We start from the raw sequence: 15,229 nt of genomic DNA on the forward strand, positions 1-15,229 counted from the left end.
TGCCCTTTGGGTCAGAAAGCCCTAGTTTGTACTACACCACCTCTTTTGGCTCCTTCTCTGATCCATTCATCCATTTCAGAGCCTCTTGATCTAAGTATGCCAGGACTGTCTGGATCAGATCTGAAGGTATTTGTATTTTTGGCTCTGAGGAAGTCTCGAAGTGCTCCAACTTTGATGGTTTCAGAGCCAGATTACTGTCAGAGCCATAGCACCTCTGTCGGAGCCAAGGTGTTAGAGTCAACATTGAAGTTGATGGAGTTGCCTCTGCCCCTCGGGAGTGGACAGCTCAGCTCTGACCTCCACTTTGGGTGGATTGCTCTTGGGGGCAGAAGCATGGCTTCTCAGCTCCATCAGCTGCTTTCTACCTGAGGCATTCTGCCTTTTTGTTGGAGAGAGTTTTCTCTGCTTTGGCAAGATGGATGGTCTGTCCCCCCATGGGTCTTCCCTCTGGATCCCAGATGTCTCTGCACCTTGAGCCACATTATTCTATGCCACAGGGGCAGCCAGCTCAAACTCTCCACCGAGGAAGTCCCTAGGAAGAGGAAATGCAAAGGAGGCACTTGGACTCCACTTAGGAGTCTGTCACCGAAGATACTGATTTCGATGAAGGGGAAGGGTCCCCAAGGTCAACACCTGAAGATGTCTCATTTGGAGACATTCTTGAAAACTTTAAGCAGAGGGGTGGTTGGTCCTCCAATAAGCCTTCCCCAAAGGAACTGGTATTCGTGGAAGCCTTGGAGCTGACCAGTCTACTGCCTGGGTGACTGCACCTGCCTTTGGGCTCATTAACTTGATGTGTAGGCAGGTGTGGAAAGAGCCTGATACAGCTGAGTTGATCCCCAGAAGACCAGATCAGATTCTTGGCTTCACCTGTAGGTAGGGAATTCTGGAGCAAAGGAGTGCCCATAGATGCTATGGTGATGGTGGCAGCCACCAAGAAGGAACTTGGTGAGCAGAGTTCCTCTGTTTATCCCCCGAACAGGGAGTCTAGGGCATTGGACAGATTTGGGAAGCATGTGTGTGCTTTAGAGACTTTTGACCTTAGGTTGCTGAGCTATCTGGCACACTATGAGACTACAAAGGAACTTGATAAAGGAACCGTTAAACTCCTTTTCTGGGACCACTACTGATGAGACTTGGGCTTTTATGGCTTCACCATTGGCTACCCTACAATTTATTTCTAATTCGTCCATGAGGCTTATTTCGCATGCAGCTAAAGATGCCTCAAGGGCAGCAGGTTCAGGCATTTCCATCAGGAAGCATGCCTGGATGTTCTTGTGTGATTTTTTTGGAGCTCTTCAAGTCCTTGTTCATCAATGCACCCATTCACAGCAGTTCATTGTTTGGCCCTAAAGTTAAAGATACACACGCTAGGTGTGAAAAAGATGGAAAGACGCTCTTTGCAGTGGGCATATGTTTTTTTGACTCCTCAGATATCCTTTCCTAGGAATCAATGTGGTGGTCAAAAGAATATAGTTCAGAAAGTCCCAGGGCCCTTTGCAAGATCCACATGGAGATAGTTCCCCCAGGGCAGAGAGGGGAGACGCTTGAATGGATGATGACACCCATGTGGCAGAGGAAGCCTGCAGAAATAGGGGTCCAGAGATTCCTTCTCTGATAGACCCTACCAGTGCTCGTGAAAGAGGCCCGATTGCCCCCCTGGATGCAATCAGGGGTTAATTATCCCTGCACCAGAGAGCTTGGCTGGACATCACAAGAGATATGTGGGTGCAGAGGATCATATCCAGAGGTTACATTATTCCCTTTTCCCTCCCACCTCCTTCTGTATCAAACTTTCCTAGTGTTCCACCCAGTCAGAGGAAAGCAGCAGCAATAGAAATACAAAAGCTGTTAGGAAAAGAGTCATCCAAGAGATCCCACCAGACTGGATAGAATTTAGAATTTACTCAAAATTATTTTTAGTGCCAAAGAAACCAGGGGCTAGAGACCAATTTTGGATCTCAGAGACTTGAGCAAATTAGTTCATCACACAAAATTTCGGATGGTCATGGTTCGGTCCATTCAGCCCTTTTGGGCAAGGACAACTGGATGTGCTGGATAGACCTTTAAGGATGTGTATGATCACATAAAAATGAACAGACAATCCAGAAGGTATTTACACTTCCAGTTGGGAGCCAGTTCAGAGCACTGCCTTTTGCCTCACCACAGTTCCCAGGGTGTTGGTAGCAGCTCACTTGAGACTGCAGGAATTCAGAGTGTTTCCCATACTTAGATGATTGGCTCATTACTGCCCTGACCAGGCATCTGCTAATAAGAGCAAGAGATTGGGTACTTCAGATTTGTTCTCAACGGGGGATAACCATAAATTATGAGAGGTCTCAGTTACAACCAACTCAAACATTAGAATTCATAGGAGAAGTTTTCAACATGGTATCAGTGACAGCTTCTCTTCCTCTTTCAAGAGTGCAAACTATCAGATTCCAGGTCAGGAAAATAATTCACAATACCAAACTTTTAGCCCAGTTGATTTTTCAAGCTTTGGAGTCAATGTCAGCAGCCATAATTGTAGTTCCCCTAACAAGATTTCATATGAGAATTCATCAATGGATGCTAGCAACACAATGGTCAATTCTTTATCAACACGTGTCAATGCAAATAAGAATCACTCAGGCATGCAAGAGATACCTTTAGTGGTGAATTTGATCAGGTTCTACAAGGGCGTCCTTTCATTTTCCGTCAGCTCAAGGCTATAGTGACCACAGACACTTTCCAGATTGGGTGGCGTGGACACTTCTTGGGAAAGGCAGTCCAAGGCATTTGGTCCCCCAAAGATGCTGTGAAGGCTGCCAGCCTAGCCAGATAGATAGAATTTTATGGATAATTCTGTCATTTGTAAATATTAATGTGAACCCACAGGCTTGTTGTTTTAAATGGAAAAAAAAATTCTTTTAGATGTGGAACTGCAAAAAAATGTAACAAAAGTGCTCTCTGCTGACCACTTAAAACATATTGTGACCCTTTGATCTAATGTTGGCTCTGTCCTATCTAGATGAAGACATTCTTTCTATTGTTTTAACCAAGAGTTACATTGCTAGATTTAAACATGCAAATGTATTTTTATTGCTCTGTTTCCTAACCAGCTGCAAGATAACAAAAGGAAATGTTAAGAATATAAATGTAGATCTGAAGTTGTTAATCTTCTTCCATTCCTCACTGATGGGTACGGTTCTGAACCCTCGGAACCGAGTTGGCCAAATGCCAAGCTAGCGTGCACCAAACTCTCAAGCCATGCTACTACCCACAATGCCTTTCATCCCATACCTCAGATCTCATTTGCCACGCAGCCATATAGCAGTGTTTTCACCGAGCACTCCAGCTAAGTAGTTTTGAATTATTCAAACTTGTATTTCTTCCAAATGTTTTCTTATAGTGTCTTCTTATAGTCTAGCTCTACCCACAGGTATTCCTTTTCTTACCATTGTTGGTATTTTCTTGCCTTTTTCTTTACTTTTACCACCCTTGTGGTAATTCTTCATACCATTGCTGGTAGTCTGGCTCTTTTTCTTCTTTTTTTCTCTGTTTGAGCGAGTGTTAGTATGTCTGCGAAAAAGGGTACTTCAGGTTTTAAACATTGCACGTTGTGCAGTGGTAAATTATCTAACAGTGACTTGCATTTTAAATGCGTTTATTGTTTGGTCATCTCTCATCTTTCTGCGACTCCCCCATATGATATTTGTGTGAGTTTTAGTCAACGGACGTTGAATGAACGGTGCAACAAGTTGATTTTGAAAGGATTGCTTTCCTCTCCTTTCTCTGAGCCTATTTCTGCCGAGGTCTCAACCCCTCCAGGCAAGTTTAAGAAGCATCCTCACTCAGACCCTTCTTCACCAGCTGGTGATAGGGGCAAAAATCATTGATCTAAGACTGGTAGATCTTCCTCTGAGCATCGACTCGCTGTCTCGGTGCCACCAATTTTGGCACCTAGCACAGTTTCTGGGAAGTCTGAATTGTCGCTGCCGGGTTCGGCACCGACGACTACTGAACTGATGGTTTCTTTGGTTCTGACCAGTCTGGTTCAGGACACTTCGGCACCGACCTCGCCTTTACAGGCTCTGGCTCCGACGACCTCAGATCCTATTTTGACTATTACCCCGATTGTGACTTTGGCTCCGAGTTCCCCCTCGGTGCCGACTTTACTGTTTATGCAATTCAAATCAGAATCCTCGGCTCCATTGAGTTCATTACCATGGACCAGATATTCATCTTCTGTGGACCCGTTTGCCGGACAACCCTACAGTCCTTTTCTGGATCGGCCTGAATCCCCTTCCAGGATATCGATTAGGTCTGACTGGAGCGTGTCCGAAATCTCCAGACCCTGTTCAGCTCTGGGTGTTGTGATTTTTCCTCCTTTGACTCCTTCGTATTCTCCTGACGGGGATCTTTCGGTCCCAAGGCCCCCTTGCCCATTGCTTTCAATGGGACCCCTTCCTTCAGCACTGACTGTTTTGATGCCTGAAGCATCTAAGTCCTGGTGGGCTTCAGTTCCAATGACAGCTCACCTTTCTCAACCCCTTGCTTCAGGGGTGGAATATTTGGTTCTGGCCCAGGCACTGATGGCCTTCTCGGTTCCCGTCTCAGATCCGAGAGTTATTTCTGCACTGAACCCTTCTCAAACGTCAGTCTTGGAGGTGGGCCATTCAGAGTGGGGTGTTACCCCGGTTCCGATTCAGTCCTCTTCGGTTTTGGGCTCCCATCAGTCTTCGGGTTGGCCCACCTTCCGGATTATGGAGAGGATGTTGGCGGCTAGCAATCCTCCTCCATCAGCTCTGCCTTTGGTTCCCCCCTTACTCAGCCATCGCCATCCCTTTGCAGGGGACCACTAATCCAAAGCACCCCCCTTTCCGAGGCTTCTTTGGAAATTCCCACCGAAGAGCCCCCTCTGAAGAGGGTGTGCAAAAGAAAACACATGGACTCACCTGAAGAGTCCCTTACTGAGGATATGGATTACGATAATGGGGAAGGTTCCCCTAGATCACCCCCTGATGATGTTTCCTTTGGGGACAACTTGGAGATTTTGAGTCAGCTCGGTGACTGGAAATCTTCCACCCCTTCCCCGGAGGAATCCGTATTCTTACAAGCTTTCTGTTCCAAGCCCACTATGTCCTGGGTGACCCCTCCTGCAGATGAGTTGGTCAAATTCATCGTGCAGCGAGCATGGAAGAGTCCGGATTCAGTAGAAACTATCCCCAGGAGATCAAAGTACTTTCTCCTCCAGAGGGTCAACCGCATTGGTTGAAAGGCCTGCCAGTAGACGCTGTGGTGGTGGCGGCAGCCACAAAGAAGGACTTGGCAGAAGAGAGTCCAGCTATTCATCCGCCCAACAGGGAGTCATGGGCAGTGGACAGGCTAGGGAAACGAGTCTTTGCTGCAATGACCTTTGTCGTGCGTTCACTGAATTTCTTGGCACATTTTACGAGACTCCAGAAAGACCTTATTTCCGAACTCTCTGATAGCCTCGCGGGTCAAGTGTCAGATGGAGCATGTGAGAAAGTGGCCTCCCAACTTGCCAGCCTTGAAGCAATTTCAAATTCCTCCATGAGGTTGCTCTCCCACGCAACTGAAGGAGCAGCTAGAGCAGCAGGTGCTGGCATGGTTGTCCGACGTCATGCCTGGATGCACATTTCTGACCTACTGGATTCCTTCAAGTCTTCCTTTTTAAATGCCCCTATTGAGCCCTCAGCGCTCTTTGGTTCTAAGGTCCAGGATACTTTGGCCAGGTGCGAGCAGGACGGAAAGACCTTGTCTGCTGTGGGCCTGCGCTTCTCCAAACCTCAGCGTTCCTTCTCCAAGAATCAGAGGAGTGGAAAGTTGTGGCACAAGAAGTCGCAGAGGAGGGTCCGACGATGGAAGACGTCCCTTTAGGGGCAGAGGGGGTTACCGGAATCAGGGATCCAGAGATTCTTTCTCTAGTAGGCCCCATCAGTGCTCCTGAAGTGTTGCCCAATTGCTTTCCTCTGGAACAGTCGGGCGCGTTTCTCTGTGCACCAAGCAGCCTGGTTCTCCATTACCGACGATCTATGGGTGCAGAGAATTATCACCAGAGGCTATCACATTCCCCTCAAATCCTTTCCAAGACCTTAATTCTCCCTTCCCAACATTCCACCCAGTCAAAGGGAGGAGGCAGCTTCTGAAATCAAGAAGCTTCTTCTAAAGTGAGTCATCCAAAAGGTCCCCCAAATCAATGCGTATTAGGGTTCTACTCCAGACTCTTTTTGGTGCCAAAAAACACGAGGGACTGGAGGCCTATACTGGATCTCAGTCGTTTGAACGAGTCAGTTTTACAGACAAAGTTCTGCATGGTCACTATTCAATCCATCCTTCCATGCCTTCGAGAGGATGTGTGGATGTGCTCTCTAGATCTCCGGGATGCATATTACCACATCAAAATGGACAAACGCTCCAGGAGGCTTTTGCGCTTCCAGCTGGGAGCCAATCATTTTCAATTCAGAGCCCTGCCTTTCGGTCTCTCTACGGCCCCCAGAGTGTTCACAAAATGTTTAGCAGTGGTGACAGCTCACTTGAGACTGCACAGATTCCAGGTGTTTCCTTATCTGGATGATTGGCTCCTCTTCGCCCCAACGAGCGTCTACTGACCAAGGCCCTGCGCCACACTCTGTCTGTGGCGGAGTCTCTGGGTATTACTATCAATTGGGAAAAATCAAACCTTCAGCCCTCACAACAATTGGAATTCATAGGAGCTATGTTCAACACTCAGCTTGGTCTAATATCTCTTCCTCATCACAGGCTCTTAAGACGGAGAACACAAGTACAAGTCTTACTCGACTGCAGGAAAGTGTCTGCAAGGGCAGTTTTGCAGGCTCTGGGTTCCATGGCGGCAGCCATTCCCATTGTTCCATTGGCCAGGCTTCATATGCACTGTTACAGTGACTTCTTCAAACTCAATGGATACACAATCATCATCCTTTGAATACACTAATCCTCATCACCGATCTTTGCAAGCAGGATCTCCTCTGGTGGATGAGAATGGACTAAAGTCTGTGGTGTCGCCCCTTTTAACGTCTTCAGCCCAGTGCCACGGTGACTACGGATGATTCCCTGATAGGGTGGGGGGGCCATTTTCAGGGAAGATCTGTTCAAGGCATGTGATCTCCTCTAGAAGTCGACTTACACATCAACGTTCTAGAGCTCAGAGCAGTGTTACTGGTGTTACAAGCTCTCCACCCTCTTTTTCCTCTCGGACTGATTGCTATCCAGTCTGACAACATGTCTGTGGTCTGGTACATCAACAAGCAGGGAGGGACCAGATCTTACCCCCTTTGCTGCGAAGCCATGAGAATTTGGCAGTGGGCGATAGCTACCAACCGTTTCCTGATTGCTACACACATCCCGGGGAGTTCCAATGTGATTGTGGACAGTCTGAGCAGATGCATCCTACTTCCTCATGAATGGTCTCCCAACCTGGAAGTGGCGGAGGAAATTTTCAGCTGCTGGGGCCGGCCCTGCTGCTATCTGTTTGCCTCCCCCTCCAATGCGAAGTGCAGCAGCTACTTTGCCCTCTTTCCTCTGCAGGGGGAGTCCCTGAGAGATGCTCTGACTCTCGATTGGCCCACGGGACTCCTGTATGCTTATCCTCCCATCCCCCCTTGATACTCTTGGTCTTAAGGAAAGCTACTCAGTTGAGAAACAGAGTGATTCTCATTGCTGTGTTCTGGCCTCATCAGGTTTGGTTCCCCTTCCTTCAGCCACACCTGCTCTGACCCCTTTGGATTCTAGACTTCCATCAGGATCTCATCTCTCACCTCCAAGGGTGTTGTCTCCAAATCTGGCCACTCTCAAACTGACAGCTTGGTTGCTCCACTTCCGTTAGTAGCCACACTTGAGTCACTTTCTTCTCTGGTACGGAATATTATTTTGGCCTCCCACAAACCTTCTACCAGAAAACGTTATAAAGACAAGTGAAAACGTTTTTCCTTGTGGGCACAAGAGCTGTCTCTGGATCCTGTTTCTGTTCCAATAGCTACGGTTCTTCAATACCTGACCAAGCTTTTTCTTAACGGGGCTTCTACATCCACGATTCGGGTGCATCTAGCTGCCATCTCCAATTTCCATAATGGTTCAGACGGAATTCCTATTATTTCTTCCCATCTGTGTATAAGACTTTCTTGAAGGGGATTTTTCATTCTAGACCTCCCATTAGGCAACCGTTGGAATCATGGAATCTGTGTAGGGTGCTTCAAACTTTGACTCTGCCTCCCTTCGAGCCGGTTGCAACCTGTGATGTGAAGTTTCTGTCCTGGAAGACCTTGTTTCTGGTGACAGTTACTTCAGCCAGACGTGTATCAGAGCTGCAAGCATTATGCATTAAAAGTCCTTATTTGATTTTCCATAATGACAGAGTATCACTTCGCACCAATCCCACTTTCTTACCCAAGGTGGTTTTGGAATTCTCTATTAATCAGTCCATTGAGTTGCCCGTGTTTTTCCCTAATTATACCAACAAAGGGGAATACTGTCTTCATTCCTTGGATGTCCACAGACAGTTGCGGTTTTATTTGGACAGGACAAAGTCTTTACGAAAGTCAGATTATCTTTTTGTTGCCTTTGCGGGCTCTAGAAAGGGATTGGCAGTGTCTAAGGTTACCTTGTCTAAATGGCTTAGGGATTGCATCTCCTTTGTTTATTCTCTGGAGGAGGAATCAGCTCCTGGTTGCATTAAACCTCATTCCACTAGAGCTGTGGCCGCTTCTGTCGCCTTTCATGCTAGGGCTTCCATGGATGATATTTGTGCAGCTGCCACCTGGGCTAAACCCCATACCTTTATCAAGTATTACAAATTGGATCTGATCTCCAGGGGTAGAGCTGCCTTTGGCTCTATGGTTCTTCGGAATGTTCTTCCATGAGGGCCACCCAGATTCTGTAGTAGCTAGGGACTCGGTCCCATCAGTGAGGAATGGAAGAAGATTAACAACTTCAGGTAAAGAAGTTATGTCTTACCATAACATTCCATCTGAGTTGTTGATCTTCTTCCATTCATCACACCCTCCTACCTTCCCCGCCAATGCTTCTGGTGGATCTTTGGGTCGTTTTGGTGTGTTAGGGTGTTTGCGCAGAGATGGCCTCTGCCTCTGTTTCTGTTTATTATATATAGGTTGCTACTATGGATGTTCTTCGTTTTCCATTGCTGCAGTCCTTACTATTGGGTATAGTCCGCATCCAGTCGGCCCGAATACCAGAGTATAAGGCTGACGTCGGTCAGGGCGCATTAGACTGACGTCAGTACGTCAGGGTACTAATGCGCATGACCGGCGTCATATCCTCAGTCTTTTTTGCCGCGTGGTCCGATGCAGAAGCAGTTTTGCGAGTGCAGGTTGGCGTTCTGAAATATTTCAAACCGGAGTTTCAGACCGAATCAGAGTTGGCTAAGTACCCGTTGGGAACATTTTGTTTTTCTTGCCTCAGTATTTAACGGATGTCAGAAAAGTGAATAACTGTATTTCTTGTGGGAAACAAATACCTCATAGGGATTACCATACATTGTGTATACCTTGTTTAGGGCCTGAGCACGCGTTGTTGGTTGCCGCTCTTGTGCTAGGTTTAACAAACGCACTATTAAGAGGAGGTTAGACTGTGCCAGATTAGTGTTTGGGAAGCGTTGCAATTATAAAATGCCGCCGGATGCTCCGGCGCCCGCCCAAGAAGCGCAAGGACAAAACAGCGAAGCCTAGGGTTGATGAACCGGCAGTCCCGGACGTCGGTTCTTTAGGTGGCTCAGTGGAGCCAGAGGTTTTGCCAGGAGTTTCTATGGAGTCTCAGGCAGAAACTTTACTGTTACAGGATGTACCCTCTCAGGAGGCAGGCCAGGCTGAGGGGGCTTCTCAGGTGACTATTCTTCCCTCTTTTCCCACAGTAGTTAGAGCCTCTCCTTCTGTTGCCAAAACTTCTTTTAGAGGTAGGCCAACTTCAGCTTCAGTAGGGGCTTCTCCTAGCCTTTCGGGTTCTGTACCTAAGAAACATATGCTTAAAATGGCAGAAGATTTGATTACTCTGATTAGAGGTTCTATGGGCCCTCCTGATAAGAGGCCTAGAGTGGAACCAGAGTTTGACAGTTTTGAACAGGGTTCAGGGCTTCTGAGTCTTCTGGAAGATTTGCAGGAGTATCCTCATTATTCTGATTCTGATGTGGATGATGCCACTCCTTGCTTCTCCTCCTGAGGATTTTTCATTTTCAGAGACTCTGCATTCCATGAGGGAGCACTTTAAATGGGAAGGCCAGGATTACTCTGATTCCAGGAAGAGGCTTAGGGAATTCTTGTTTTACCCCAGCATTGGCCCTTAGCTATACCTCCTGTGTTGTATGTGGTGGAAGATGTTTTTGCAGAGGCTTCCCTGAACCCTGTTTCTTTGCCTCCTGCTCCTGTTAAACCTGATAGGTACTATAGGGTGTCCGAAGCTCATAAGTATTTGTTTAAGAGTCCTAGGGCGGACCCAGAAACTGTTTCTCAGGGGCCTAAAGGTGTTAAGGCCTCTGTGGTCAAAAATCCTGTTCCCACTGACAAAGAGGCAAGGGCGTTAGATAGGTGGGGTAAGAAAGTGTATACTTCTTCCACTCTAGCCATGAGAGCGTTGAATTGTCAGTTTCACATGCTGAAATATCAAAATTATCTCCTTTCACAATTGAAATCTAAGGTGGATGCTTTGGCGGAAGGTATTGATTGTAAAGACTTGCTGGATTTAGTTTATGTGTCTGAACAAGTGGGCAAGCATTCTTTGCAATGTGGTTTTGATGCTGTGCAGGCCTCCTCGAGGGTGGCTGCCACTAGTTCTGTTCTTCGCAGGCATGCCTGGTTGAGGGATCAAAATTTGGCTGAGCATGTTAAGACAAGGATTTTGGATGCTCCTTTACAGTCTGATGTGTTGTTTGGTTCGCCTGTGGAAGCAGTTTTAAAGAAAATGGAGGACAAAGCTAAGTCTATGCAAACTGTTAAAGACTTTTTGCAGGTACAGCCACCAAGTTTAGTAGAAATTGGCCTGCTAAGGGGTGGACATATCCTGCTTATGATTCCCAGTCTAGGGGTAGGTCTAGACGTGGTAGGGGCAGGGCTCAAGGTTCTTTAGGCCTAGAACAGGAGTTCACCTGCTCAGACTTCTGGTGAGGGCAGGGGTCAGTCCTTTCGTAAACAGACCCAATGACCTGCCTTTTTAGCTGCCAGTAGATTCTCGTCTGGCAGCTCCTTTGGAAGGACGACTGTCTCTTTTCAAAGAAAATTGGGATTTAATTACTCGAGACAGATGGGTGTTGGACATCATTCAGCCAGTCCCTGTATCAGAAAGGGGCCTAGGATTTTATTCTCGCATGTTCCTAGTATCAAAGAAGGGAACACGTGGAGACTGCTTTTGGATTTATCTCTCCTCAACACTTATCTGGACATTCCCAAGTTCAAGATGTTGACGTTACAACAGCTTTTACCCCTGCTGGGCAAAGATCACTGGATGGTAACTTTAGATCTCGAGGAAGCTTACCTTCATGTGCCTCTCAGGCTAAGTTACAGGAAGTATCTGCGGTTTCGAGCTGGAGATTCTCATTATCAGTTCTCTGCATTGCCCTTTGGCTTATCTACTGCCCAGAGTATTCACAAAGGTTCTGGCTCCAGTGATAGCTTACTTCAGGCTACAAGGCCTTCAAATCTATCCTTATTTAGACGACTGCCTGATTCTGGCTCAAGAAAAGGAAGACCTTCTACAGCATCTGGAATATCTTCTAGCAGTGCTAAGATGCCTAGGGTATTCTGTGAACGAAATAAAGTCCAGTCTAGTACCCTCTCAAGACATGTGCTTTCTGGGTGTGAGACTGAATACAGCAGCCCAGATGGCCTTTTAACCCCGGACAAACAAAAGAGTCTATCACTTTACTTCCATCAACTATCTCATCAGTCCGTGCTGACTGCAGAGACAGTCCTACAAGCATTAGGGTTCATGGCATCTTGTATTCTGGTGCTTCCCAATGCCAAACTGCATATGAGGAAGTTACAATGGTATCTCAAAATGTCTGGACACAGCACTGCCAGTATTTAGACACTGTCATTCAAATAATACCTTGCCTTCAAAGAGAATTTTTGTGGTGGGCTCAGGAATGTCACCTAAACAAGGGACTCTCTGTGACCCGGCCAGAGGCGAGTCAGATTTTACCGACAGATGCCTCAGACATTACTTGGGAGCTCATCTAAATGGAAAGTGGATACAAGACAAGTGGCCTGCCAGACTACAGCATCTACATATCAACATGAAGGAGATGTTAGCAGTCCAGTTCGCATTGCTGGCTTTCAAGGAGTTACTTCTTCCAGGGCAGGTGTTGATTCTAACAGACAACACAACTGTCATGTGGTACTTCAACAAACAAGGGGGAACACATTCTTATCCTCTATACAGGCAAGCAATGATTTTATGGGAGACTGCGCTCTTGCACCTAACTCTTCAGGCAAGGTTTCTGCCAGGAGCACAGAACTCCTTAGCAGATATGTTCAGCAGACAAATCATGGATCCCCACAAGTGGAAACTGGATCTTCATGTATTTCAGAAATTGACAGTGTCTTGGGGAACTCCAGACATAGATCTGTTCGCTTCTCCACTAAACCACCAGCTGCCACAGTTTTGCACAAAGGGGTTTCATCACACAGCTTGGGAAGTGGATGCTCTGTCTTTCAGTTGGACAAACCTTCATGTGTATGCCTTTCCACCTCTGCCTCTTCTTCCAAAGGTACTGTTAAAGGTCAGACAGGACAGGCCAAGGATGATTTTGTTAGCTCCAGATTGGCCTCGGCAACACTGGTACCCTCTACTACGGAGTCTGGTAAAGAAGCCTCCATGGCCTTAACCTTTGATTCCACATCTGTTATCCCAGCAGGACGGTCATCTGCTCAATGTCAAGCTTCACTCTCTTCATCTGACAGCCTGGCATATTCTGTGTTGGAACACAGCAGGTCTCAACTTCCTCAACAAGTTTTAAATGTGATTAGGGAAGCTAGAAGACCTAGTACAAGGAAAGTGTACGCAGCAAAATGGAAGAGATTTTATTTTGGAGTAAAGCAAAGAATTTGGAGATTTCTGAGCCTAATTTGAGTATGGCTCTTCAATATCTTACTGAGTTACTGGACAAGGGTCTGTCCTTCTCTTCCATTAAGATTCATGCTGCAGCAATCTCAGCTCACTATGATTGTGACCCACCATTGTTTTCGCATCCTTTGTTCAAGCAGTTTCTTAGAGGGCAAAAATATAAGACCCCACGTAGAGCTCCTACTCCTGCTTGGGATCTCAATTTTGTGTTGGAAAAACTTACTCTACAACCTTTTGAGCCTGCGGCTACTGCTGAATTGAAATATTTGTCATGGAAGACTGCTTTTTGTTGGCTATTACTTCTGCAAGAAGGGTGTCTGAGTTGCAGGCCCTTATGGCAGTCGAGCCTTTTGATTTTCCATAAGGATAGGGTATCATTACGTACTAATCCTTCCTTTCTGCCTAAGGTGGTTTCTAGTGTGGCTTTAAACCAAACTATTCATTTGCCTACTTTTATGCAGACCCCCAAAATAAAGGGGAAAAGATTTTGCATACTTTAGATGTACACAGGCAATTGCGTTATTACTTAAGCAGGACTAAGGATTTTAGGCAGTCTCAGCAGTTGTTTGTTTCCTTTGCTTTGAGTTCAGGGCAAGCCTGTGTCAAAACAAACTATTTCTAGGTGGATTGGCTTTTGCATTACATTTTGTTATTCCCATCATGGCAAGGAGGTTCCAGCTGGGATTAGGCCTCATTCCACTAGGGCTACTGCCACTTCAACAGCATTTCTACGGGGTGGCAACTAAGGATATTTTGGAAGCAGCTACTTGGAGTTCAGTGCATACTTTCTCTAAGCATTATCACCTTCCTATCTACTCTAAGTCTAGGGCTGGTTTTGCCACAGCTGTTTTGCAAGGCATGTTGTCAGCTCCTGCTTCTTTATGATTTGCCAGCCTCCCTTACCTCTGCTTTGGGATTCTACCCAATAGTAAGGACTGCAGCAATGGAAAACGAAGAACATAGTACAGTTTTGTACCTACCATAAATGTAGATGTTCGAGGATTCCATTGCTGCAGTCCTCCCTCCTTCCCTCTGTGTTTAGGGGTGGTTGTGTAGGTGAGTTTACCTGCTTATATTTTTGTATATATTGTTCATGTTTTGGTGCAGGTATTTTGGGCCTTGTCTTTTTAGGGTCTTCTGACATCTGGGGCAAGAAAAGACTGAGGATATGACGCCGGTCATGCGCATTAGTACCCTGACGTACTGACGTCAGTCTAATGCGCCCTGACCGACGTCAGCCTTATACTCTGGTATTCGGGCCGACTGGATGCGGACTATACCCAATAGTAAGGACTGCAGCAATGGAATCCTCGAACATCTACATTTATGGTAGGTACAAAACTGTACTTTCTGCAAACTTGATCTGAGGTATGGGATGAAGGGCATTGTGGGTAATAGTATGGCTCAAGAGTTTGGTGTACGCTAGCTTGGCATTTGGCTGACTCGGTTCCGAGGGTTCGGAATCGTACTCATCAGTGATGAATGGAAGAAGTTCACCAACTCAGATGGAATGTTATAGTAAGACATAACTTCTTTTTTCTGTTAGCCTGAGAACCCAGGGAAGTGTGTGGAATGGGAACCAAGAATGTGATTTTAAAAATAGAGAGAATCAGAGGACATTAGGCATTTTTGTCTTGACCATCCAACTCATCAACACTCTGCCTGTGTTCTATATGTAAGTTATCTTACACTTGTGCTTTCTCTTAGAAATAGCTAGAAACTAGAAAGATTAGACTGATTTTTTTGTGATGTCAAACTGTACTACTGAATTATTTTAAGTATTTCTCTGTGATCACTGAACTATTGACTAACACTGTGTAGTAAGAAGTATTGTCTTGTGTTTTTATTATTTATTATTAAATATTTTAAAACCTTTCAACTGTGGCTGTTTTGTGTAGAGATAATTTAAGCTCTTAAGAGTACTTGCATGCCTTTGCTAAAATTGTACAAAGCCACTCCTATAGCTTAAGCCCTGGGCGATACTACCAATTCGATAATAATATTGCACAGTAATAATTGGACACCATTTTAAGGGCCTTTGAGTATCTGATAAATATTAGCTGGGTGGTGGCAGTAATTACTACTGTATAGTCTGGGTAAAAGGGGCACAGCTGGAGAACCTGTGCCAGCCTTACCC

The sequence above is a fragment of the Protopterus annectens genome, chromosome 4.part0 (genome assembly GCF_019279795.1).
Source record: "Protopterus annectens isolate FY-2018-M chromosome 4.part0, PAN1.0, whole genome shotgun sequence".
NCBI classification, from domain to species: domain Eukaryota; kingdom Metazoa; phylum Chordata; order Ceratodontiformes; family Protopteridae; genus Protopterus; species Protopterus annectens.